Source organism: Podarcis filfolensis (assembly GCF_964270895.1).
Source record: "Podarcis filfolensis genome assembly, chromosome: 7".
In the NCBI taxonomy this organism is placed as follows: domain Eukaryota; kingdom Metazoa; phylum Chordata; class Lepidosauria; order Squamata; family Lacertidae; genus Podarcis; species Podarcis filfolensis.
In genome coordinates this window covers 1288665-1313607 of record NC_139603.1, presented here as the reverse complement: position 1 = coordinate 1313607, position 24943 = coordinate 1288665, and the positions used below count along the sequence as shown (strand labels likewise).

At 42.3% G+C, this 24943-nt stretch overlaps 1 protein-coding gene across 5 annotated transcripts in view; it reads left to right on the top strand.

The window, feature by feature from the left end:
- SEMA5A (semaphorin 5A) overlaps nucleotides 1-24943 on the top strand; it is a gene marked incomplete at its 3' end in the record, with an annotated part of 148389 nt that overhangs the window by 8158 nt on the left and 115288 nt on the right. Inside the window, exon 1 of one of the 5 annotated variants that reach the window (XM_083624293.1) lies at nucleotides 4960-5096. The exons of the other annotated variants lie outside the window; for them this stretch is intronic. Of the gene's footprint in view, nucleotides 1-4959; nucleotides 5097-24943 lie in introns of those variants that run through there. 5 annotated transcript variants of the gene reach the window in all.

Genomic DNA, 24943 nt, shown 5'->3' with positions numbered 1-24943 from the left:
ATGAATCGCGTTGCATTGATTGTAATGCAATAAAATACAATAGATAACAGAGAAGCAATAAAAATACAATTAAAAATCATACAGCATCTAGCACAGCACATTAGAATTGCTGCAACAGGCAGAAAAAGAATTAAGTGCCCCCCCAAAGACAATCAGCAATTTTCAGAGGGGTCCATGAGGGGGGAAAGCTTGGGAACAACTGCCCCTGGATGTATCAGATGCCTCTGCAGCCACAATAGAGTTTCCTTGGCAGACAAGCTGGTAAGAAACATGTTCTCCTGTAGTACATTTGCTCTCTATTGGCCTTTCCTCAACCTGGTGCCCTCCAGCTTGGGCTGATGGGAGTTGTAGTTCAAAACATCTGGAGGGGCAGCAGGATGAGGAAGGCTGATCTAGGCTGCCTCCAGGCCACCAACACTCAAGCAGGCAAGCGGACGGGGAGGGCAAATCTTGTTTGGACACCATTTTTTTGTGGGCAGAGATGAGTATGGATTTCTTCTTGTGGTTTCATTGATCCCAGCCTCTGCATATAATAGTTGATGGAACTTTAGCGACATAGTTGAAATAGGAATGATAATGCTTGTGGTTGAAATGTGATGAACTTGTGCACCATTCTTTTGTCTTTTTCCTGTGGAATTTATCAATATGTTTCTTTTTTTAATGTGCTATACCTCTTATTTCTGTTGCAAAATAATGTGTGCAAATAATGCAGGTGACATGTGGTTTCGTTTCTCAGGAGCACCTGTATCTGTGGTTATTTTAAGCTACAGGTGCTGACCTCTGACAATGTTTTGCAGTGTACTCCTATCCCTAACACAGAAGTGGACAACCTAATGCTGGATGTGGCCCTCCAAGCCTCCCTAACTGGCCCTCAGCAGTCTCCCCAGGCCATGCTCCCCCCTCACCCTGATTTTGTTTGGTTTCATTTCTTTGCTGGATGATGATGCCCCTTGCTTATCTGCCTGGAGGATGTGTGTAGAAACAAAGGTGGGATTTACCTTCATTGCTCCACCCTCTTTTGCCCTGGCCACACCCCTGGCAGGTAGTGCAGATGGGAATGAAAAAGGTTCCCCATCCATTCAAAAAACAGGTGTGTTCCTCCACAAGGACCCAGTTAGTCTGGAACATGAGGCTTTCAGTAGGGCTTGTTCCATTTATAGACGTACCGCCTTTATCTTCCGAGGAGTTCGAGGTGGTGTACATGGTTCTCTTCCTCCCCATTTCATCCTCTCAACAACCCTGTGAGGTAGGTTAGGCTGAGAGGTGGTGACTGGCCCGAGGTTCCCCCGTGGGCTCCATGGCTGAGTGGGGATTCCAACGCTGCTCTCTCAGGTCCTCATCAGACACTCCAACCATTACGCCACCCTGGTTTTGGTGCTCAGGAGAAGCGAGGCATGTGGACAGAGAGAAAAATCACTTTCCCCACATCCCCTCTCCCTGCTGTGTTCGGATAGTAATGTGAATAACACATTATGGGTAGAGAAGGTTTGTGGAGAGTAGAAGGGGGAAATGTTTCCTTGTTACTTTCCTCCCTCTTGAACGTTCCCCATTTAATGCAGGGAAGGGTTCCTGCCCCACCCCAGCCTCATTGCAGTACCACTTCAGGACACTGACTATAAGCTGTTGGGGTATGAGGAATCCCTGCTCTCCATTTTCCTTCTTTTCCCCCTTCAATGTTATGCCAAATTTAGTGGGGTTTTTAAAGGAGACCTTCCTCTGGAAATGCCAGTATGGGGCATTTCATCCCCCTAATGAAGCTGGGTTACAGTGGCGTAGCGTGGGGGGTGCAGGGGGGGCTGGCCGCACCGGGCGCAACATCTGGGGGTTAGGGTTAGGGGGCGCAAATCCATGGGTTAGGGGGCGCAAATTACTTGCCTTGCCCCGGGTGCTGACAACCCACGCTACGCCACTGCTGGGTTATGTGGCACCTAGGTAAGGCCAGAGGCAAAGCTCCAAACCTCGCCGGGAGTTCTAGTGCCAAGATTTTGGGGTTTGGATCCCAGCTCTGACATCCCAGCCAGATCCTGGAGATCATCCAGAGGAGAGCTGTTAGTCATCTCAAAGTTACAGAGGCCCAATTTGGCTCAGCAAGAAACCAGGCATTTATCACCACTGATCCCATGCTGTGGAACACTCTTCCAGCAGAGAAATGGCAGGCACTTCCCCTTTCGACTTTCAGGTGTCTCTGGAAGACTTTTTTAGGCCAAGAGGCCTTTGCAGCTGTTGCAGCCTGCCACTTGAATGATTATTTTCTACTGTTTTCATTGGCGCTTTATGTTTAACTGTGAACATGTATTGCTGCTGTGCAGCCAGTGTCGAAATTAGCCAGGCGCCCGGAGCATTAGGCACCTGTGACCAAGCGAAGATGCCTGGGCGCCAGGATGGCACCTGATATCTCCAGCATCTGGGGAATCATCAGATCGGGACTGTTTTCACACACTAATACCACATCCTGTAGAATTCTATCAGTTAACGTTTTTATAATAATAGGGGAAAGCTCATACACAAATGTATAATTAGTTAAAATAACATACCAAAATGCATTTTAGCATGCAAATTTTCATGCAAACTTTTTTTTTAAATGGCAAATTGATGTGGAAATGTGACAAATTGAATTTGCGATCGGAGAAGTGATAATCTGAGAGAAACCCAAATGGATAGATTTGTCCAACTGTTAGCTTGACTGGGCAGGTGGGGTGGGAGCCACACAGAGACTTGGGAGGTCACTCATTCATCCCAAGGGACACCAGGGCATAGATCAGGAGGCTCCCAGTTCAAGTCCTGGCTAATCCTAAAATGCTTCAAAACTGCTGCACCTATTTATTGGCAAGAGGTTACACCTTCTTTTGGAATTCTTTGGGCAGCCTCTGAAGGGAGGACGCCTGCCACAGTTCTGTTGTCCCTGGGGGATCTGCCCAGAGGTGAACTTGCCATAATAGTATATTTCAAAATGAGAGGGCTGGATCCAGAAGCAGGTTTCTGAAATTTCACATAAATGTGCCAATATTTGTCCCCCTAGTTGCTCCAGAAGAATAGTTAAAATTTAAGCAGACATGAAATCAAGATAAGACCTATCCAGTACTGTGATAACATCAGCAGCTGTTAAAGTTATTGGGTTATTTTGTATTTAAGAACAGACCCTGTCTGATGGTAGGCAAGCCAGTGCAGAAGATATCACTCTATATACAGAAACGTTCTTTGTGAAAGGACACAATAGAACAGAAGTATTCATTTTAATTGCAAAAATTACAGTGCTATCTGTTGTAAACACTGTTATCGGCTTATCAGTTTCCACAGTATTTTAAAGTCCTAATATTAACTGTGTAGGACTCAACGTCTTTGTTTGCAAATGCATTCATGGGCTGGAATTGTTCTGTTGAAAACTGGGGGCGTATAAAGACATACACAGGGACAGCAGTCAGGTTGCTGTGGAGCTGCACTCAATTTGCTTTGGCCAAGCCCACAATGATTCCTGCAGGACTTGGCTTAGGAAAAAAACAATGCAGCTAATTTCCAACAGAAGGTAGCTTGGCTCAGCACAGATTGGAGTGCCTTTGTGACATCCGAACATTACCCCCAAAAATTTTTTAAGACCCCAAACAAATGTTTAATAAGATAAATTTGCAAGAAGTATATATAAAAAGGTTGATGCACAGAGTTAGAAACTCAGATATATAAGCAAGGGGCCAAATGATTCCTTAAACCAAGGTTACAGTTGGCAAAGCAGAATGTCTAGTTGCCATTTTGGGGCAAGACGGCTCTAAAGTCTTATTTTTCAAATGATGAACTGACTCAGATTGATTATCAGTTAAACATCTGGCTAGTTCAGGTGACAACCTTGAGCTAGGTTAAAAACTTTGAAAACTTAAAGAAGAAAAGTGACTTTCCAGGGACAATTCTGGATGGCTTTGTTTGATTACATTTATGTTTTGCTTGTTTGGTTTTTCACTTCCGCTTTGTTATATTTGTAAGCTGCCTTGATCGTCTTATGGTGGAAATGTAAGATACAAATTCCACAAACAAATGTGTCACTTCACAGCAGAGGATGGTCTCTGGTTACACACAGTGCTATTTTTCTAGAGAGAGAAAAGAGGTTCCTAGCTTGAAAAAGAGACATTGCGCATACCTTTGTAAACCAAGAAAAGTTTAATAATAATATCTGATTGCAGGAAAAAGAAAAAGAAAAGAAAGAAAAGAAAAAGAGGTTCCGAAACTCACCATGAACGTTTCCCTTGCTCTCTTATAAAGACAATGGCGCCCACATGAGAAGTGCCAGAACTGAGTTCCAGCTGGAAAAAGCCCTGGTTACGTGAATTTCAGGGTAGAGTCTATTTTGGCATGATTAAGGCTTGCCCACAAGTGGGGTGCTTCAACTTGTGTCCATGTAAGAGACTTCTTGGATTCTGAACATGCCTGGCCCAAATGGAAGAAAAATGAAAAGGCAGATGTGAGCTCCTAAACTAGAAGTTGGTGTGCCTAGACTGCAGGCCCCTTTAGTTCTTGCAAATGCAGCCAGCTTTGAGGAGGTTTTGTGACCTTTCCCGTCAGCTTTAATATCTGTCAGTGACACCTATGTAACAATGGCAGGAGTTAAAGGCGGTCTCAGTGTCTGGTTGCTTATGCCAGGATCTCTATCAGCATGGATTTGTCTATTGTGCACACGCAGAGAGCTGATAGTCCCCTTTCTTTCAGAGAGGCTGACACTGACCTAATGCCCTGATCCTACATAAACCAACAGGGAAGATATTTAGCCAGCGGACGCCTTGTCTGCATTGAAGTCAATGAAAGCAGGAATGTTAAGCAGCTGTGTAATTTTCTTTGTATGATTGGAATCTGATTAGACAAGTCGGAGTGGGAGAAAAAAACAAAGTTGCATTGAGAAGGCTAATTTATGCAGCCGAGGCTCACGCGCACACCAAGAGTTATGATCTCCATGGAATAGAGTCGTTGTTGCGACTCGCTTCTGTGGCGTTTTGGTGCCTGCGCTTTTGTCATTTCTAGACATGCGTAATGTTAGAAACAGCACAAACAGGGGACCCCAGAGGGAAGCGATCTCAGTATTGCCTGCAGTGCAGAGAAAAGATATATTTCAGGCTGTGAGTATGCTTCGATTCTGCAAGTGTGTGTTTATGGGGGTGGGGGGAGAGAACGAAATGGAATGTGAAATTGGAAGCAGACTTTTGTCCAAAGCCATCCTTGTGTGTGTGGAAGGCAACTTCCACTCACAGGAGAGCTGTTTTACATAGATTCATAGAATTGTGGAGTTGGAAGAGACCCTGAGAGTTATCTAGTCCAATCCCCTGCAAAACGGGAATCTCAAAATGTTGTGCTACAACATTGCCTGAGAAAAATTGACCTTGATCCAAAGAGTTCTTCCACTTACAGTACATACCTCTGAAATGGTTAGGGATGGGGATGCATCTCCCAGGTTCCCCGTTCCATTTCAGAGGATCTCCTTCTGGTCCCACCAACACCCGATATAAGGCAAATGGGTCCCCAAGGAAAGTAGGGGAGCATCCTCCCCTGGCCCACGGAGTGGTAGACCTGCTCCCTAAGTCGGTTTTCCTGGCTGCTGCTGCTGCTGCTGCTCTTCTTCTTCTTCTTCTTCTTCTTCTTCTTCTTCTTCTTCTTCTTCTTCTAGTTAGAGCAACTTGGTTTGAAACCAGAGCTTAAGGCACCAGATAGCTAAAAATACATAGCAATGACTCGGGGAATTCTGAGATCCATGTCCAGCTCTTTCAGGGTGGGCTTACACCACCACTCCTAGAGATGAAGGAAGTCTGTATGCCCCCCCGCCCCTGATTGGTAGATCCCAGCGATACAATGCAATGGCATCAGGGCTGCATGAACAGTGTGCTGCCACCAATTTCACACCTGCCACAGTTTAAAATACAGTTTTAAATATGCTTAAATCAGGTTTGTAAGTTAGAGTTTGACACATTTGGGGAAGTTCTTTTCACATTTTAAACTCTTCTTCCTGTATAGAAATGCCTCCTTGGTCTAAAGGCCTCTTGACTCAGCACTGCTCCCTTTCATGCCCTTTCTCCTCCATTCCATGAGCATTTACAGCAAGGCCACTTTCCCTCTTTCTGGTCTCCACAGGGTGAAACTTTTAAGGTCAATTTCCCCTGTGTCATTCTTCATCAAAACGTTAGCATGTGCACCAGTGCAGACACCCGCCCTTTTGAAGAATGGTGCCAGCAGAGAGAGAGAGAGAGAGAATGTCGGAGAGGGTGAGAATCTACACTGGTGAAATGGACAAAATTTCTGCTTCACTTGACTATTTGTGTGTTCATGTTGAATCCCAAAGGGGAAGAGTTAAACATTGTCAGATTGAGACTTCTATCTCAGGGTCTTTGGGCCCCATGTTGGGCAAAAGATTCCTGTAAAAAATGATTTAAATCAAGTCTTACTGACTAGTGATTTAAATCAATTTGATTTAAATCAAATCCATCCTGCTAGATGAACCTTGGGGGTCCCTTCTAACTCTACAGTTTTATGATTCTCTGACGGCGTTGCCTAGAGTTCTAGCCTCAGGCAGCTGAACTGCCAAGGGAGGCAGGTAGGCGAGGGAGTGTCTTCACCTGCAGGAAGCAGAGTTGTGGTGGTGATGTTTGAAGAAGGAAAAAGCAACAATTCATAGTAACTGAAGTGGAGAAAGATTCCAAAGTCCTCCTTATCTTGCTAATTGCGTATGCTCCTTTTGGTCTCTTGTCCCCCTCGTGTCTTTAAATGGCTTCCTGAGTTGAGGTTTCTTTGGTCTCACTCCCTCATTGCAGGGCTGCACTAGAGTACTAGGTTGTTACATTATTCTGAATGCTATTGTGTTGCTTCAAGGGAAGAGATTTTCATCTCTTTAGGCTTTTGTGTAGCTTGATGGCAGTGCAGAAGGGCACTGGTGGCCAGCTGAGAATGACAGGTTGGAGGCTGGAAAAAATGGTTAAATAGTGTGAATGTAGCTAATAGAAGAGAGGGAATCTGTGATTTGTTCGCCTTAGGGCAACCCAGTGCTCTTTTGCAGATGAAGAGGGTTGTTTGGAGATACACCTGCTGAAGATACTGCTTTACAGTGCAGTTCTATGACTTCATTGGGGTTTACTTCCCGCGGAAGTGTGTCCAGAATGACTGAGCACTGCCCTTAGTCTTGCACTGTGTCAGCCTGTTCCACATCTCTCCAGCTGGGAGAGAGGGGTCCTCAGGCGATGCTAAGGCCTTGACTGGCGGGGTTTGTGGGACCTCGATGGGGCCAGGTGTGCTCTGCTGTGCTGCAGCATAAGAGGCAATTGGAAAGTGTCTTCTATAGGCTTTCAGTTTCTTCATTGACTATTCTTTTTACTGCAGATGTCTTTGTGAAGACACACTGATTTTCCTTGTGTCAAAATATCATTAAGAACCTGATGATTAAGGGAGCAATTAGCACATCTTTTTCATGGAAGATGAATGTTAGAGATCCCTGTGGTGCTAAACTATCTGTGTTTATACTGAATCCATTCATTTCTTTAAAAAGCTTGTTGGTGTCAGGATTTAATTAACCACACGTGAATGAATTCCTGAGAGCCATTAACAAGCAGTGTAAAGCTGTTTTCTTGGGAGACGGCCGCTTCCATTTTATGACATTTACCTTTCTACACATATGATAAATGGGTCGCCCAGCACTGGCTTTTCTGCTGGCCCGGCACTCTGAGGCCCAGGCAGGAGCCATCTTCCGTATATGCCTCCCTGTGGCTACTTTGGTTTGATTTCTGGTTTCATCATGGCCATATTTAAGGACAGATGAGTCCTTTTATACGCAGGCAAAGATAATGGTCTGTGCACACTTTATCAAGTAAGCATCCCCTTCCCATTATGCTTTATTAATTTCAGTACAAACTTGGCAGCCAGTATAATTAGTTTTAAACAAATTATCATGCATACATGTTTTTAATTCCCATTTAATTGATGCATCACAAGTGCTGAATTTATTAGTGCAGTCACTATTTTAATCAGACCCAAACATTAATAGTGCTTTCCATGTGTTTACATATTCTGCTACATTTGCTTACTGCACTCACACATTTTTGTATATGGTGAAGGGGCATTTAGATCTGCATTCCCCAAACTGGCACTTTCCAGATGTTTTGGACTATCACTTTTATTAGCCCCCTTCAGCATTGCCTGTGGTTCAGAATCTGAGCTGCAGTGCAAAACATCTGGAGGGCCCCAGGACGGGGAACATTGATAATCATATCTTCTAGACTTCCAGATAGCTGTGAAATGGTGGATGGACCACGAATTTGACAGCTCTGTCAAACTCGGACTCTGCAGAGGATCGGGGGAAGCTCTGAGGCAAAGTGTATCCCCCCAAAAGCCTCAAAAAGGTGTTTGAGGTGTCGAGGGATCCTGCAGACCGCAAACGGCAGCTCGGTAGCTCTGGTCTCTGCCCCTGTACCAAAAGGTGCGGGAAGTGGGGGGGGGGAGCCGAGCAAAAAGCCAGTGGTTTAGGCACCAGCGCGACTCTGCAGAGCGAAGCCTCTGAACCAGCCAGCAGCAGACTATCATTCCAAATAACGCCAAGCCAAATTACAAAGGTGAGGAGAACAATCTCTCAATAATACTTTTAATTTAATTAATCCAGCAAAAAACAGGCTAAAAAGGAAGTCTACTCCTGTCTGTGGGTATTTTATATCGCATGAGAACCTTTACAAGTGGAAAAAATTGTGGATTAATTTTTGGAGTTAAAGCCAGCTAATGGACAAGGAATCTACATAGCTTTTAAAATACCAATCTGGATATTTTATGGATTTTTAAAACTTTTAACTTGAATTAAATTTGACCTGAACTTGAGACTGTATTTAAACTTGACCTTGACCTGTGATTATAGTTACATCAGTATTGAACTTGGACATATATATTTGATTTTTAGAACAAACCTGGTGGTATTAATTGACTCTGATTAATTTGGGAAGTTATTAATTCTTTCATATTCAAAGAAGCTTGAGATATTGGAGAAAACAACTGAGACTAAACATTGTGTCAAGTTTCAAGAATAAAAAAGTGGAACATAGCTATATTCTGGCAAAATTACTTTGGATTATTATAGAATTAAAACTATATTGAAATACCTAAATTTATTTCTACTGGACATTGAAGCAACAACAAGTGGAACTAACTCCTTGGTTTATTTTTTATTTTATTTTTAAATCAACTGGAATTGAGATAAACTCTGCTGTTGGATTACATTATTTTATATACAGTCATACCTTGGGTTAAATATGCTTTAGGTTGAGCATTTTCAGGTTATGCTCCGCGGCGACCCGGAAGTAACGGAACGCGTTACTTCCGGGTTTCGCCACTCGTGCATGCGCAGACACTCAAAATGCCGTTACGCGCATGCGCGGAAGCGGCGAATCATGGCATGCGCAGTCGCGGGTTGCATTCTACTCAGGATGCGAACGGGGCTCTGGAATGGATCCCGTTCGCATCCAGAGGTACCACTGTACTAAATAGCTCTGTGTGAAAAGACTGCTACTTACGCATCTCTTCCTCTTCTTGATTTATTCTCTCTACATATCATACTTTCATATTACTTTATTCCTTATATCTTTAAAATAAGACAAAGTATATATGTATGTAAGGCTTTTATTTCTTTTAAATTTTGATTTGTAAATCATTTATAGTACTCAGGCTAAGAACCTGGGGTTGGTAAAGGGGCTAGAACAAAGAGAAACTAGCAAAAAGCTGTACAGTATTTTTCCAGCCTCCATGGAAACACCTTGACAAAGTGTTGATAAGGCCAAACAGCTTGGCACTTGGTGGTAGAGGCTATTTGTTTTGAAACTTACTGTTAAGGGAGAATAGGAAATTGAAAGGAAGTGGTCAAGTTTGAGAAATTATTGGTGTAGAATTTAAGAGTAGGAATGGCAGCAAAGAAAGTCCTAATGCCAACACCAAGCAGAAAAGCCTACTTGCAAGAAGATACTAGATCTGAACTTGCTGATCTTTTTTTCCAGAATTTAAAATGAAATAGGCAAGGCTTTAAAAGAAACTGTAGGCGCATTAGCTACCTAAATTGAAAAAACCCAAAGACGGTCCTAGAGGTGATGGGACAAATGAAGGAATTAAATGTGAGAACTACGAAAGTTTAAACTGTGCTAAAAAGGGTAGAAGAGAAAACTAAACGAATGCAGGAAGAGGTGAAAGGTGTGAAAAGAAAACAGGAAAAACTAAAGGTAGATGTGGACAGAGTCTCCACATCTCAGGGATTGGCGTGGGATGCTTTGGTGGTTGAGATGAAACAGAAAGAACTGGTGAGCCGTCTGAGAGGAGTACCAGAAGAAGGTGAGCAGGATTTAAAAGAATATTTAATTGAGGATTTAGCAACCTGGTTGGAAATTGACAAAGAAATCCTGGGCAATTCAATGGACAGGATTTTTAGAATTAGATCTAAATTGGCAAAGAAGATGCCAGGGGATTGCCTGGTATTTTTAAATTCTGGATCCATTAAAGACAGAATTTTTCAGACCAATTATAGTAAGAGACTTCAGATTGAAGGCCAAAATATCATTTTTCTTAAATAGATTCCTGCTTGCCTTCTCAAGAAATGCATTCATTATAAAATCCTAACTGATGCTTTAAGAAGAAATAACACATGGTACAGATGGGAGTTTCCAGAAGGACTCTACATATAAAGAGAAAAAGTTCAGATTTAGAGACGCAGTTGAAGCTGATAAATTTTGGAGGAGATATAACAAAGAATTAGGAGGAGTTGAACCTTTATGAGAGGGAGCAGTAGGAGGGCAGGAGTAACAAATATCAGATAATAGCACAGAAGAAGAAGAGAAAGGGAGTAAAAAGAAAAAGAAAAAGAAAAAAGGTAAAAAGAAAAGACAAGACTGTAATAACTAAACTAAATATGGCTGACTTGAGGATATTAAACTGGAATGTAAATGGATTAAACAATAAAAGAAAAAGGAACAGAATTGAACATGTAATAGTAAGCGATATCCATGAAAAAATTAAATATGAAAACTAATTGGGCAACATATAGAGAGCTGTTAACGGAAATTGATAATCAACTAAAATTGAAGGAATTTCAAGAAATACAAGGGAAGGTAACAGATTGGTTACAATATTTTCAGTTAAATGAAGTATTTAAAAATGTTAAAAAGAAAGGATTCCCCTATGAAATTACAAATTTCCAGTGAGAAATAATAGAAAATGATAATAAATTATTATCAGAATTGTATGATGTATTGTTGGAATGGGAAACTAAGGATGAAGAGGTCACGTGTGTTATGATAAAGCGGGCAATAGATGTGGGACATAATATTCAAATGGCAGATTGGGAAAGACTATGGAAGAACGATATAAAATTTACAGCCTGTGCTTTACTTAAGGAGAATTTTATGAAAATGATGTATAGGTGGTATTTAACACCGGTTAAATTGGCAAAAATGTACAAAACAAGGGAAAATAAGTGTTGGAAATGTAAAGAAGTGGAAGATAAGTTTTGTCATATGTGGTGGCAATGTAAGGTTATCTAAAAAAATGGGAAATGAAATATAACAAACTGGGGGAAAAAAGGTTTAAAATAATCTTTGTTAAAAAAACCAGAAACTTTTCTATTAGGAATTACAGGAATGGATCTACCTTAAGAGTACAATAATTTGTTCATGTATGCAACAACGGCTGCTCAAATATTGCTAGCCCAACACTGGAAAGAAGACAAAGTCCCCACTAAGGAAGATTGCCAAATTAAGTTAATGGAATATGAGGAAGTTAATGGAATATGTGGCTAAACTAACTGGGAAACTAAGAAATCAAGACAATAACAAATATAAAAAAGAATGGGAAATGTTTATTGCATATTTATAAAAGCATTGCAAGGAAGTGAATGCATTAGCAGGATTTTTAAAACACTTGTAATGTTATGGATAATGTTTCAATTTGGAGGTAAATAGAAATAAAGACTTTATTGACAAGCATAAATGAAGATAATACAAAGGAACCAGGGGAGGGAAATCGGGGTTTTTTTCTTCTTCAAATAATCCCATAATGTGGATTTAATATTAAGTGTGTACACAGTTGTTTTAAATGTTTTATCTTATGTCTTATGTTTTTCTTTAATGTGATGATTTTATTTATTGTGAAAATTAATAAAAATATTATTTTAAAAAAGATAACCACATCTTCTAGAACTGCTTGCTTCTTGTATGAGTATTTGATCAGAAGTAGGATAGATTGTTCTGGTGCATTGCTACCCTCCCTATCCATATACAACTGGGTTTATGTGTCTCGTCTCAGAACCTTTTCACGCCATGTTATCCCAGAGCACAAGGAATCTTGCAAGGGAGTTTTCTGGAGGACTATCCCTGCAGCAGCAAGAGGGGAGAAGGAAAGGTAGTATGCTCTGTGAGCTTGCATTCTGCTCCTGCAATGTGGCCTACAATCCCCATTTTTTTGTTTCAGAGTTAATTTTTAGCTCTCAATAACAATCCCATATCTGTTCTACAGTTTGTTGTTGTTTAGTCATGTCCGATTCTTCATGACCCGATGGACCAGAGCACGCCAGGCACTCCTGTCTTCCACTGCCTCCCGCAGTTTGGTCAGACTCATGTTTGTGGCTTCGAGAACACTGCCCAACCATCTTGTCCTCTGTCGTCCCCTTTTCCTTCTGCCCTCCATCTTTCCCAACATCAGGGTCTTTTCCAGGGAGTCTTCTCTTCTCATGAGGTGGCCAAAGTATTGGAGCCTCAGCTTCACGATCTGTCCTTCCAGTGAGCACTCAGGGCTGATTTCCTTAAGAATGGATAGGTTTGATCTTCTTGCAGTCCATGGGACTCTCAAGAGTCTCCTCCAGCACCATAATTCAAAAGCATCAATTCTTGGGCGATCAGCCTTCTTTATGGTCCAGCTCTCACTTCCATACATCACTACTGGGAAAACCATACTTTTAACTATACGGACCTTTGTCGGCAAGGTGATGTCTCTGCTTTTTAAGATGCTGTCTAGGTTTGTCATTGCTTTTCTCCCAAGATGCAGGCGTCTTTTAATTTCGTGGCTGCTGTCACCATCTGCAGTGATCATGGAGCCCAAGAAAGTAAAATCTCTCACTGCCTCCATTTCTTCCCCTTCTATTTGCCAGGAGGTGATGGGCCCAGTGGCCATGATCTTCGTTTTTTTGATGTTGAGCTTCAGACCATATTTTGTGCTCTCCTCTTTCACCCTCATTAAAAGGTTCTTTCATTCCTCCTCACTTTCTGCCATCAAGGTTGTGTCACCTGCATATCTGAGGTGGTTGATATTTCTTCCGGCAATCTTAATTCCGGTTTGGGATTCATCCAGTCCAGCCTTTCGCATGATGAATTCTGCATATAAGTTAAATAAGCAGGGAGACAATATACAGCCTTTTCGTACTCCTTTCCCAATTTTGAACCAATCAGTTGTTCCCTATCCAGTTCTAACTGTAGCTTCTTGTCCCACGTAGAGATTTCTCAGGAGACAGATGAAGTGTTACAGTTAGTGCACCCAAATGCTAAGAATTAGATTTGGTGTTGGGGACTTTTGTTTTACTTCTACCAAGTCTTTAATTGTTCTCAGGACTCCTGAATTCATCAGGAAATGAATGATACAGTTCATTTCTCCTGAGCTTATTGTCATATGAAGTAATGTGTATATACACAGTACAGTGCAGTAAGTCGAGTTATTTGTTGGGATAATCTGGGGGATATATATCTGTCAGTAACATTAGAAAAGCAGTGAAATCACCATGCCTCTTTTTCAGCGTAAAGCTCCACAAAGGTTAACTTTTTGCAGTCGTATGTCTGAACCAATAATGAATCTATGCTGGGAATGGTTTTAACACTTCCGTATACAAAAGCATTCTTCTACATGTGTGTTATTTTTAATATTGTGGTAACATGAAACAGGGCAGGGCGGTAAGTTGAGACCGCAACCTGTTACATGCATTTTAACATTTGAAGACAGGCTGGCATCAAACAGCTTAATGGAATTTGGAAATGTAGGATGGCTTAAGATCTCTGGCTGGAGGAAAACCCGAGCGCCTGGTCTCCCTGGCACCCCAAAATTTGCAGCTTGTGCATTAAAAAAAAATATCTGCTTATTCTCCAGCTTGTAATCCCCTCCCCCCAAAAAAGTGAGTGGGCACTTAGGAATTGGAAATGCTTTTCCAAGCTGGACTCAGCCACTTCAGCTCAAATTAATGGCAATTAAAAGAAGGCTATTGGGTGAGCAAGATAAACGAATCGCAAAAACTGCACTGAAAGGAGGTGGCTTGTCGGTTTTTAAAAACTATTTTCAGGGCTGTCAGAGGCTTCTAGCCAGGATGGCTGTGTTCTCCTTGTCAGAGCCAGTGTGCCCATCTGCACCCAGGGGCTGGAAATCAAAAGTGAGGGGAGAGCAGTTGCCCTCAGGTCCTGTTTTGGTCTTTCCATAGCGAACTGGTTGGCCACCGGGAGAAGAGAATGCTGGGGCCGATGGGCCTTGGGTCGGATCCAGCAGGGCTCTTCCTATGCTTTTTTTAATTATTATTCCTTAAATAAAACTTACTACACAAAACATGTGATGTATGTCTAAGTTAAATGCTTTCATGATTTCAGTGGGAAAACGTGCTTAAATCCCCCCCCACTTAAAGCTGTGGGATTTTAAGAGTTTTGGAACTTTGGGTGGCTTCCACTAATGATATCTGCGGAGAAAGAAACCATGGGTTATATAAATGGCATCATTAAAATGAGGAAATATCAGGGAATGTTAAAAGAGAGGAAGAGGAAAGATTGTGGGGCAGGATGAAGTAAAAGCCTTGCATAAATGGACTAATGTATACACTATGGAAATGATGCAGCCAATATTGAGCACTTTTCTCCTCTATGCATTTCAGGAGGAGAATTAAACAGCAGCTTAATTCTGTTCCGGAGCAATCAGTGGGACCTGAAAACGGCTTACATTTGCCTGGATAGTGCGTGCCCTATATAATGTCAGCTTGTATACATTTTATAGTCTTGAGAGTTTCTGTAACAGTTATTGGCATTTGATAACCCTTCTATTTTGTTAACTCAGCATCTTTACAATGTGATCTCCACCCCCCCTTAAACTTTAAATCCTGACAATACTGTAGTTAACAGGATGTTGCAAGCACACTTCCGTTAACAACACTGCTGCCAAAATCATTATTTGTGTGCTGGCGGGGAGTTCTCGATGCTGCCCAGGAATTTGTAGAAACCCCCAAATACTGTGATTTGTGAATTCGGACCCATCATACCAAAGTCATCCTTTAGTCCGCCATCCTGATTCAAAATGGTTCCTGGCATCCAAACATCAAAGAAGAGGGCCACCCGCCTTTGGAAATCCTCCTGCTAAGTTTGGCGATGGTATCTAGCCTGTGCCAGGAAAGGAGACAAAGCCATACCAAAAGCACATTTCAATCCACTATCTTGATTCAAAATGGCAACTGGCACCCAAATGTCAACAAAGACCACTACCTCCACCTTGGGAACATTTTGTGCCATCTCAAGAGGTGCCAAACCCATAGAGAACAGATGGGCAGACAGAAAGACATATAGTAGATGATAGCTTTTTCATGCTGTTCCTTCAAAGAGCTCAGTACAACATGCATGATTCCTTTCCAAAGTTCTCCTCACGACAACCCTGTGGAGGTGAGTTAGGCTGACTGGCCCAAGGGCGCCCAGTGAGCTTCATGACTGAATCAGGATTTGAACCCTGATCTCCCAGACCCTGGCTACTGCTGCTTGTGCTCATCACTATAAAGCGAGTGCCTGAGTGTCTGAGTGTATTCCGCATGTTCCTGAGTTGTGGAGAGGGCCCAGTTTTGCAACTGAAATATCAGAAATGCATATGAGCAAACTGAATATTGGCTCAGCTGTAGACCTCTCCCATACTTCAGGCAAACTGTTTGCTGTAAAACTTTTTCTTTTCTTTTTCTGGCAACATGGTGTGGGTTTATCTCTTCATTTGCTTCTTGATCTTTTAACAGTGAATTGCTTTTGGAATTTGTGTATCAGGATTCGTAGTAGTGTTTATTTTTAAAGACATTTAACCCCCTGAACCCCAGTGGCCTCTAGGTTGACTTGCAACTTTGCATAAATAGCATCACATAGATCAAAACAAACAATATAAATTGACTACAGAACACCCCAGTATTAGGGCAGCTCCAAATGAAACGGTGCCAAAAGCTTGAGAGAATCCTCTTTCCAGAGAGAAAGATGTCAGCTAGCACAGGGTTGGTGCTCAGCATCCATTTATGATATTTTGAATCGCAATGAGCTTGTATTGAATTGTATTAATTGCTTGATGAATTTGTTTGGGGTTGTTTGCTTTATTTGCTGTTGTGTTTTTGATATGCTTTTAGTGATGGTAATGTTTACCTACTTTTAACGTTTACTAAATTTGAATATTATTGTTGTTGAGCTGCTTTCAGCTCAGCGCTGTTCCTGCAAAAGTAGAAAATGAAAACGGAAATCATGAATGACACCCTTTCCAGCCAATGCCTAAAGGAAGGTGAAGTAGGCGAGTGCATCTGGAGGTGGGGGTGGCTTCCCTCGGCAGAATGCCACAGGGCCCTGGCCATTCTCTCCATGCACAGCAGACAGATATGGGGAAGGATGGTCCTACAGATACTTGGATCCCAGGTCATTTAGGGCTTTGTGGGCTGAAAGCAGGCCTGCCAGTTACTTGTGCTTGGAAACAAGCTGCAAGCCAGTGAGGATTTATTTCTGTCTTGGTGAAATAGTCCACACAGTGAATTGCAAAGAAGTGGTTTTCAAATAAATGTTAGGAAGGTCTTCCTGATGGCGCAGCTGTTGGATAATGAAATAGACTGCCTCGACCAGGAAGGAATCCCCTTTGTTAGAGGTTTTTAAGCAGAGTCTCGATGGCCTCCCATTTTGGATGATGTAGCAACACATTTGCTGCATCACTTGTTGGTGGGCGGGTTTCATGCCTTTTAAGGTCCTTTCTAGCGCTATGATTTCATGACTCACTCCTGCCTTCCAATGCTTTCATGGGCTGTTCCAGTGCCAACAAGTTACAGTACTTGGATGTTTCCAAAGGATAACTGTGGCAGGACTATTGTTATTCAGGAGAGGCTGTTACTGGCGTATTAATAGAAGTGGGCAAAATAACGCTGACTTATGTTAGTAACTTAAAGTATTGATGTATGTGGCCCACTGCTTATAGAACAGTGGAACTATTTTCTAAAAGATGCTCCATCTGAGTCAGGAAGCAAAACTGGATCCAACTGGGACCTACAAGTTGCTAGGTCATTAACCCCTCACTGAACCCAGCTGGGCACTCCTCCTTTGCTAGACACTATTAGCCAAGAAGGGCAAATTTTGGACCATATCCTGCCCATATCTTCAGGCTGCAATAACTGAACCTCTCCCATAAAATGATGACAACGGTGTCTAAGGAAACCTCCTGCACTTGACCTTTATCCATTATGTGATCCAAGTTGGAAGGGATGTGAGCTATTTTATTGGCAGGGTTTTGCAAATAAGTCACAATGTCCTGCCAAGGGTTTGCGTTGGTGCTTGCTCATCTGTTTCTCATGAACAGATACCTGCAACACAGGTATTTTGTAATGACTTCTATTAAATTGATATTTAGACCTTGTTGTCTGTTCTATAAAATTGAATATATAGTGAATGGGGCAAATTAAAGTGCATCAGTAAAACATTTTAGAAACTAGCCTTATCTGAATTTCAGAGAAGGCATATAAAAATCCTATTGGCCCAAGAAAAGGGAGCAGTGAAATCAAGATAATAAAAATATATTGATCTGTTTTCCTGGAGGAAAACTGTTTTGCAAAACAGAAAGCAAAAGAAGCATGCAGCAGAATGTGTAAGCTTGTCTATTGCATTAGCAACGCTACATTATTTCTATTGATTTATATCTTTAGAAAATACCTTATGATTTCAGATGACTTAATTATTCAATTATTCAAAATTATTCAAGGTGTCTTTTGGAGGGTGAGTTGTGGGTTTTTTTTGTTAGTGAGAAACATTTGAGTCTCCCAGAATACTCTGCTGCTGATCTGAATGATTCAGCAAGAAGACTTCAGAGAGGGAACCCAGTTTGACATCGCTCCGCTAAAACATTAGAAAATTTGATTCTGTTCAATGTGGACTTAATTGAGACTCTCAATTTCTTTCCCTCCTAAAAGATGTCAACACTATTAATAGTATGATCCCCTATGACAAGCACCTCCTGCTTGACCTACTCCAGAAGGATTCCATGGCCAATGGGATCAAAAGCCGCAGAAGCATTAAAAATACCTTTTCACTGATGTTATTGGTGGCCTGAAGTTGGTGCCTTTCTCCTTCCCCCTCTGCTTCTGAAGTGGCCTGAAGCCCATTAGAGCTCAGCCACAGAAATCTACCAGCAAGAGTTATTTATTTTGGTTTGATTTTGTGATTTTTACATTCTAGTTCAGCAGTGGCCAGCTAGAGCCAAGTAGTTCTAAAATTACTTGTTGCTTCGATTTATTACTTCCCTTGTCACAGAAAGTCTAATTTTAGGAGGGAAGAGGATTTGTTGTGCAAGAGCTCAAAATCCACTTAACTGGGTGAGCTGAATTTGCTGATATGTGATTGAATCCCACCCCCAAATAGCAACAGTCCAAAAGTGCCAGCAAGCAAGCCTGACTCGGAAACTTTTATCATAGTCACTGAGTATCGTCTAACCTTAGAGGATATTCTTTTGGTTTGAATTTTAGCAATCTTGCAACCTCCCTGTAAGTTTTCAGAACCTATTGAGATGATTTTTTAAAATATGCCTCTGGGGTATGAAAAATGCATGTTCAGTGGAAGCAAATTATCTTCCCTGTCCCCTCTTTCCCTTACAAAGATTCAAGTCTCAAAAAGGGGCTGCACAAAATTAATTATAACTAGAGAGGGATAATGGCAAATTTGAAGCAGATTGGGGCAGGTGCATCCATTCCATATTGATTTTGCTCTGCTATTCTTCTAGAACGTAGCTGAGCCATCTGAGAGGAGAGGGGCTCACGGAAGAGCAGGGCAGGAGAGTGCTCCCCCTTGCTTAATAATGGATGTAGTTTTGATGAAACACACTGTCAGGTTGTTGTTTACTGTTTCGGGACAAGACTGGAATTTATGGCTCTAGAAACCCACCCACTAAGCATTCAGTTTCTTTAAAGAAGCTGTTGTGGGTGATTTTTGAACTATGCAACTTTTGTTTTGTTGGTTGAAAAGAATGATTTTGTGACTGCAAGCTAACTTTTTGAGTCCTGTGCATATATATGCCTTTCTGCCAACTACACCACACAGTGTAGATTTCATTACTATAGCTGCTTGTAGGAATAACTGCATCCTATTGTACATTTTGCCGGGGGGGGGGGAGTCCAATAAAAAGAAGGAATTATTTCCATTAATTTGTGTAGTTACTTAGTTTTATAGTGCCCTTCTCCGTAACAGTAAGAGAAAGGGCAATGTATAGCAAAATAAAATACAACAAAACATAATACAGCCAATTTAAGTCAATTTGTACAAAACTGCTACATAACTAACAGAGTAACAGCATTGTACTGGTTACAGATAGGTAGCCGTGTTGGTCTGCCATAGTCAAAACAAATTTTTTTTTTCTTTCCAGTAGCACCTTAAAGACCAACTAAGTTAGTTCTTGGTATGAGCTTTCGTGTGCATGCACTTGGTATGAGCTTTCGTGTGCATGTTTCAGTGTATCTGAAGAAGTGTGCATGCACACGAAAGCTCATACCAAGAACTAACTTAGTTGGTCTTTAAGGTGCTACTGGAAAGAATTTTTTTTTTTTTGTTTTGAGCATTGTACTGAAAACTGACTTCACTAATCACAACTCTCCACCAATAAAAAGCCTGATGAAAGAGGTGTGTCTGCAACTGTCACCAAAATGTAGAGGCAAGTCACTTCTTAGTGGTGGGGCCAACACTCAAAAGGCTTTTTCACGGGGCCCTGCACTGAGCACCATCTGTCATGGATGCTTTAGCCGAGATTCCTGCATTGCAGGGGGTTGGACTAGATGATCCTTGGGCATAGCTGTCAACCTTCCCTTTTTTTTGCTGGAAATTCCCTTATTCCAGCGCTGCTTCCCGCTGCTATCCCAGATTGTTAGATATCCCGTAGACTGTCTCCGGGACAGGGGAGGCTGCTGATCCCTTATTTTCAAATCTGAAAGTTGGCAGCTATGTCCTTGGGTCCCTTCCAGCTCTACAATTCTGTGATTCTAAGAACTGCCAAGAGAACCTCACTTTCAAGCCCCTCATTACAAGCTGCCTCTGCTGAAACTCCCTCTTCTGTACCGCAATCAGAAGTGCAAGGGCCCCTATTCTCCTCTGCACCAGGCACCCCAGCTGTGAATGTGATGTGACATTTCCTATAAATCCTTATTGTCAATCAAGCTTTAAGCATATGTAAACATATTTGCCCATATTATTCCCTTGTACTATTGTATGTTCCTGGCTCCTGCTACTGTTTCCCCACAGAGTTTAGAACGCTGATAGCATTATTTAAATAAAATGTGAGCTGGGGAGTCTTAGGTTAAAATCTCATTTCAGCAATGATATTGTCAGCCATCTTTACAGAAGCCTCTGTCTCTCAGGCTGCATTCTTGGGAGTGAGCCCCATTGAACCACATGGAACGTGTGTGTGTGTTTGTGTGTGTGTGTGTGTACATATTTTATGCTGTCAGCCTTCCACAGCAGTATGGGCACATGACAAGAACTGTGAAAGAGTAAGTCAGTACTGTATTAAAAATGACTGAGACAATGTATATGGATCACATGTTTATATTAGTGCAGACCATTTCCTTTGATATTCTGAGAGCATAAAGGTAAAGGGACCCCTGACCGTTGGGTCCAGTCGTGGATGACTCTGGGGTAAAGCTCATCTCACTTTACTGGCTGAGGGAACCAGTGTTTTGCTGCAGACAGCTTCTGGGTCATGTGGCCAGCATGACTAAGCCGCTTCTGGTGAACCAGAGCAGCGCACGGAAATGCCGTTTACCTTCCTGCCGGAGCAGTACCTATTTATATACTTGCACTTTGACGTGCTTTTGAACTGCTAGGTTGGCAGGAGCTGGGACCGAACAACGGGAGCTCACCCCGTCGCGGGGATTCAAACCGCCAACCTTCTGATTGGCAAGTCCTAGGCTCTGTGGTTTAGACTTTTCTCTTTTCTCTTTCTTTCTGGACACTACACCTTTGCAGTGTGACCATTTCCTTAATGCAGCAAATGCACATTTGTTGTGGAATGCTCAGGTGCCTTCTGTTCTAGGGACTGCTGCATTTTACCTACACAAAGGGAGCAGTCCTATACACAATAAGCTGGCATTAAGCAAACCAATGTCAGGTAAGCTGGAGCAAAGTTGCACTAGATCAGTTGGTTAGAGTGTTGTTCTATAGTGCTAAGGTTGCGGGTTCAACCCCATATAAGACAGCTGCATATTCCTGCATTACAGGGGGTTGGACTAGATGATCCTTAGGGTCCCTTCCAACTCTAAAATGAGAAGGTGCCTGTGAGGTGGCAGTTTCTGGTGAGATTTTGAGAGATCTCTCAGATCTTTTGTGAGATCTTGCCGGAAGCCACCACTGTGCCAATCCAGCAGTGGCAGAGGCAGATGGGATGTCCCTGCTTCATGGGATTCTGCCGCTTGAGGCGACAACTTCAGTCTGCCCCGTGGACAGGCTGGAGCCTGCAGACACACAGGCTTGCAGCTGAGCCAGGATAGAGGAGATACACCAGAGCATCTTCCTGAGCAGAGGGTGAGGGAGTTAAGCTGGCATAGCTTGAAGAGTGTTCCTAGGCTGGGAACTTAGTTGTTAAGGTATGTAGGGTAAATTTTCAAAAAAAACCAACCTGCTCCTACTATGGTTAAACTATGTGGTTAAATTAAGACAGAATAGCAGATCCGCTGGATCCTAGTTTGCTCATCCCAGTGGGTGGGATGGCTCCCTTAAACAGTGTCATGGTGTTGCTTAGAAAATACTGATTTCCCTCCCTCTCCCCCCCCCCCAGCACGCCATCACTCCTAATGTGGCTGCTGCTTGCAAGGGGCTGCAGAAGGGCCTCTGACACCTATTGCAGTCTTCCCGTGACTAATACAAAAGTTGCAAAAATAAATAAATAAATTGCAGATAATTTTGTTTCCTGGTTGGAAAACAAATTAATTTCTGCATTGTTTGTGAAATGTGCCAGAGAGTTACTTGTTTCCCAGCAAAGAGAAACAAACCAAAGAGACCCCCTGCTCCATTCTCAGATGTGTTAAATGAATGTTTGCCTGGCCTTTGGCTCCTATTGAAATTAAAGTTGTGTGCAGATTTCATGGTTGCTGTGGATACAGGTAAAACCGTGTTTGGCCGAGGGGGCTCTTGCACAAAGCTGCCCTTGTCCTCGTAACTGATGCATGGACACATAATTTAAAAAAAGAGGTGATGTTGTTTATACAGCAGAAACTGGTCTTTTTCCAGCCATGTAAATGCAGGGCGTCAAGAGAGTTTGCAAGGCCCCAAGGAAACTTACATCGCCACCCATACTGTGACTTCTTTGAACACTGGTAGTTCTGGAAACTGACTTCTGAAAGAATAGCCATTTATTCCGCCCCATGGCTGGCTTCTTAGTAGGGTGCCATGACTGAGTTGGACACATTTGACAGTGAATGTGTGCGTTCTGATCTCCTTTTGCCAATTGGCTGTCTTAATCAGAAAGTTTAAAAGCCCCCAGTTTTTTACATGAAAATACATCAAGGTAATGTTTACAGGGAGCTAGAGACTGCTGTACAGACTATTAAATAGAGACTCACCTCTTTGCTGGTATGACTAACAATTGCCTCCAAGCAAACTGAAAGGGAACTTTTTTGTAAACCGGGAGAATTGTGGTTCTTTGGGGCTATCAGTGACATGTATGACTGACTGACAAATAAGTAAGCTAGTAAAAATTGTTGTGGGCTTTTGTCTTTTGTGGTGCTTCAGGGCTGCATTTATGATCTCAGTTTGGTTTGCCTTGATCTGAATTGTAAGCGAGTGAGCTGGAACCATGTTTGAACTGACCACTTGTTCCTGCAGACACACAAACACTGGCGTTTTCAATCCCTAGTGCAAGCCAGGGACTACAACAACTCTGCCAGGTGGGACACCTTCAGACTGTAGAAGAGCACAGGCTGAGTAGCTTGCCTCATGCCACCTAGTGCTTTCATGGCAGAGGCCAGATTCTAACCAGGGACTTCCCGATTGGAGGTCTATCTGTTGCCAGCTCAATAAAACAAATTGGAAAGACAAATCTTTTAGCTTTATTAGCATGAGTTGGAAGACTCCAGTGCCTGAGGAGCGCAGCTACAGAAAAGTGACCCAAAGTTGGAGCATATTCTCTGCTTTCCGAGAAACTCGTTTGAAAACCCCCCAGTAACCAACCACCAGTATAGTCAACTATTTATCGTAAGTGTTTGTTAGCACAGTCTGGTGTAATTGTTTGAGTGGCCGTACTTGAAGAGATCTGGATAGGCAGAGTAAACATTTGGAATGTGGTTGAGAATTGCTGAGTACTTCATACAACAACATTCCACATTTCTAGGGAGCCCATGGAATAATTACTTGCTTTTACTTATATACTGTTCTGTTAGACACAGTTGAAAAAGCAGAATAGCAGGCAGGAGAGAAGATATTTTAATTGGAACATGGAGACCAGTGAAATGGCTCTTAAAGTTTCAACTTGAAACTTAAGAGGCTTTTATTTTAATTAAGAACCAGGCTTTGGCAGCAAGAAATGAGATTACTGGTACTGCTTGGAGTCTGAAATACACTAAGGTATTTTATCTACTTAAATAAGATCAACACTTAAGAAAATTCCATCAAGAAACGCTTGATATGCAAGGAGTGACAAGTGTGTAAAAACAGCGTTAGAAAGGAATTTAAGGTGATGTAGAGCAGAGGTGAGGAACCTGTGTTGTTGAGTCAGCCTGGCCCAAGGGTGAAGGAATTGTGAATTGTGCTTCAACCACATCTGGAGGGCCATGACTTCCATAGCCCGAATGTAGAGCTTTGTCATCTAAAATTCCTGTAATTGTACAAAAAAATATGAAAATTTACGTAATTAGGCCAGGATAAAAGGGCCACCACCTCTGGCTGAAAACTGGACAAGGGTACACTATGCTGTGTGATGTTTTATCTAGAGTGTGGAATGATTGTCTTCAAGATGTTGGGTGAAAAATCCATTGTCAACTTAGAGGCACAGTGAGAGCAGCATGGAAGGCAAGAGTGGCACAGTTGCCCTCTTTCATTGGCGTGGTGGCTGCAACCTAACAGAACAGCTGGATTCAAAACCTTACAGATGTTCTGCACACCATTCTCCAACCTGCTGCCCTCCAGATGTTTTGAACTACAACACCCACCACACTGTTCTAAAGCTGCTGAGCAGCAAGAAATTGGGATTTCTGGTCTACCAGCGTTTTGGACAGTTCCCAATGGCTGGTGCAATTAAGAGCCTGGTCCAGGCACAGAAATTACCAGATACAGCAGTAAAATTCTAGTAATGTCTTTACATAGCTCCGATACACGTGTAACATTTCTGGCTAACTGTGGAGACAGCAGTGAAAAGCTGAAGGCATCGTAGTAATTTGAGGTGTGCTATCCAAAGACCTTTAAAACCAGGAATAATTGGGAAAATTGTGGTGGATTGATTTTCTCTTTTTGTTGGCGGGTATCGTTCTTACACATCTGAATTAAACGATTGCCTCTAGTCTTTGTTCTCCTCACCTCCTGCAGTCAGTGGAGAGAAGCACCCACAGAGCTCTGGGGTCACACGTCCATCTACATACTGATTTCTGTGATGAAAAGCATTCTGTTTAATTTCTGAGATCATTATAATTGCTAAAGGACGTTTCTGTGCCCTTCAGTTTCCCTTTTCTATTCATGCCTCTTTCTGCTCTTCTTTTTCTCGGGGAACG